The 3,038-nt window shown below is 47.1% G+C and overlaps 1 non-coding gene across 1 annotated transcript; it reads left to right on the forward strand.

Moving 5' to 3' along the window:
* The first annotated feature begins 917 nt into the window (after positions 1–917).
* On the forward strand, positions 918–1,020 carry LOC116535988. Its single transcript, XR_004262424.1, has one exon. It is a non-coding gene; the product is annotated as a U6 spliceosomal RNA (small nuclear RNA).
* Positions 1,021–3,038: the final 2,018 nt, after the last annotated feature.

Genomic DNA, 3,038 nt, shown 5'->3' on the forward strand with positions numbered 1-3,038 from the left:
ATTGTTAGACTTTATCCAGACTCACATTGGGGAAATAAAGTCATCAAAGAATGAAGTAAATCCAGTTTGATCAAAGAGCAGAGCAATGATTAAAATCACCTTGGGATGTCTATTATTAATCCAGTTCTGAGGCAATTCTGGAAGAAAAACCCCATTGAGTGTTAAGTGATCATATCATTAACACAGGCCTCTCATCTCAAATAGATTTATTTAAGGAGCTAAATATTCCCCCGGATTTATAAACTCTGGGGGTGTTTGTTTAAAAAATAAAATCATGCTACTTATTTATTACCAAATCAGGGTACTTTTAACCATATAATACATAAGGAGCTGTTGATGTATTTAGAATGTATCATTTCTATGTTTGGGGGAAAAAGGACTGTTCATATCCAGGAAGACAGACATGAATGAGACGCTGGTCAAATGTGTTCTTCAAAGTCAGACTTTCTTCTGAAAGGGGCAATGTTTCCCTTTCCCTTCAAGTTTATTGAAATGCCAGCTTCCATGTTGGTGGAAAGCTTGAAGGACTGGATGAGGTTTTTTATGCTTGTTTGTGAAAAGGAGATTTCATCAGAAAGGGCCTAAAAATAAAGGCCAAATCTCCATCAGCAGGGCAGCCACCCATCTGCACAGGCCCAGGGGCCTGCGTGCCTCTAAAGCCCCTTTCAGGTCTATGGTAGAGTATCTTCATTCTGGCTGCTGTTGGAATCATCAGAAGGGCTTTCAGAGCTCCCAGAACCCACTCCACAATCCCGTGCAATTACATCAGAAACTCTGGGAAGGACCCAGATATGAATTTTTTTTTAAAGCTCCCAGGGAAATTTCCATGTGTAACCCAGGTTGAGACCACAGCCACTTCAATTGTCTCCTGATGTCCAAGTTGTACCAAGATGTTGAGTCATCAAAACTCAACAGCAATGCTCACAGCAACATGTATACTAAAACTGAAATGATACAGAGAAAATTCACATGTCCCTGTGCAAGGATGACATACAAATTCATGAAGCATTCCATATTTTTAAATGTTGTGCCATGCATTAAAAATAATAAAAACAGGCTGGGCACAGTGGCTCAGGACTGTAATCCCAGCACTTTAGGAGGCCGAGATGGGTGGATTACTTGAGGTCAGGAGTTTGAGACCAGCCTGGGCAACATGGTGAAATCCCGTCTCTATTAAAAAACACAAAATCAGCTGGTTGTGGTGTCGCATGCCTGTAATCCCAGCTATTTGGGAAGCTGAGGCAGGAGAGTCACTTCAACCCGGGAGGCAGAGATTGCAGTGAGCTGGGATCATGCCATCACACTCCAGCCTGGGCAATAAGAACGAAAGAGGATTGGGGGAAGATGACCGACTAGGAACAGCTCAGGATTGCAGCTCCCAGTGAAAGTGCAGAGGGTAAGTGGACGCCACATTTCCAGACAGATTTTTATTGCCCATAGGCCAGGAGATTCCCAGGCGGAGGAGCCCCACGGGTCACCAGTGCGGCTGTTTTGGCCAGCGTGGCTGCTTTGGCCCACGCCCTGGCGCCACGGTTCTCCGTACAAAAGACACTGGTCCGGGTGCCCTCTTAGCTGGCGATTGGAGCCCTGAGATGACAGAGGCGCCCATTCATCTGAAATAGTGAGCCAGGCCAGGAGATTCCTAGGCAAAAAAACTGCCAGGAATCTCAGCGCCGCTGTTTCAGCCAGCTCAGTGAGTCGCAGCACGGGAGATCCTGGTGCCTTTTCAACAGGCGACTGGAACACTGGGAGACAGTCAACCATTCAACAACAACAACAAAAAAAGACTCTGAGTCAGGGAGCCAGGTGATCAGGCTTGGCTGGTCCCCCCCCCCCCCCCCACAAAAAAAAAAAAAACAAACAGTAATTGAAAACGCTCTGGGTTGAGAGTTTCACAGCAAGCACAGCTGAACACAGGACGGACCGGCTCTGGCGGGGAGGGGCGTCCGCCATTATTGAGACACTCCACCACTACGGAGGCAGTCTGACCATCACTAAGGCAGCCCGCCGTTGCTAAGGCAGCCCACCGTTGACGAGGCAACCTGCCACTGCAGAGAGAGTCCACCATAACAGAGGTGGGCCACCATTGCCAAGGAGGTTCTAACTACACGCATATAAACAGGACTGCAGGGAAGATCACACAGCAGCAGGGTGGAGCCCACAACACCTCAGCAAAGCCTCTGCAGGCAAACAGTGACTAGGCTGCCTCCTCGCTGGGCAGCACAGCCCTGAAAGGAAAAAAAAAGGCAGCAGCACAACAGAAACTCATTAATAAAGCCCTAACTCCCTGGGACAGAGCACCAGGAAAAAAAAGGGGGGGAGTTTATGAGTTCTGCTGCAGAAGACCTAAACGTACCTGCCCAGCAACTCTGAATGAACAACGGACCTCACAGCTGAGGACTTGAACTCCAATAAAGGACAGACTATCTCCTAAAGCAGCTCCCTGACCTCCGTATATCCAAAGAGTCACCTCATAAAGGAGAGAACAGACAGACATTTGGCGGGCATCCCACTGGGACAAAGATAGCAGAAGAGGGAACTGGTAGCAACCATTACTGTTCTGCAGCTGCTGCAGGTGATCCCTAGGCAAGCAGGGCCTGGAGTGGACCTCAGCAGTCCTATAGCAGAGGGGCCAGACTGTTAGAAGGAAAGCTAAGGAAAAGAAGTAACTTCAGCATCCACAAACTGGAAGTGGACTCAGAGACCCAATCTGAAAGTCAGTAACTACAATGACAACAGGTGGATAAATCCTTAAAGATGGGAAGAAACCAGCGCAAAAAGGATGAAAACACCCGAAACCAGAGCACCTCTCCTCCTACAAGGGATCACAACTCCTCACCAGCAAGGGAACAAGGTTGGAGGGAGAATGAGTGTGATGAAATGACAGAATCAGACTTCAGAAGGTGGGTAATAAGAAACTGCAGTGAGCTAAAGAACATGTTCTAACCCAATGCAAAGTAACTAAGAACTTTGAGAAAAGATTTGACAAAATGCTAATGAGAATGGACAACATAGAGAGGAATATAAGTGAATTGATG

The sequence above is a fragment of the Sapajus apella genome, unplaced genomic scaffold (assembly GCF_009761245.1).
Source record: "Sapajus apella isolate SASKATOON/1434 unplaced genomic scaffold, GSC_monkey_1.0 scaffold3, whole genome shotgun sequence".
NCBI lineage: Eukaryota > Metazoa > Chordata > Mammalia > Primates > Cebidae > Sapajus > Sapajus apella.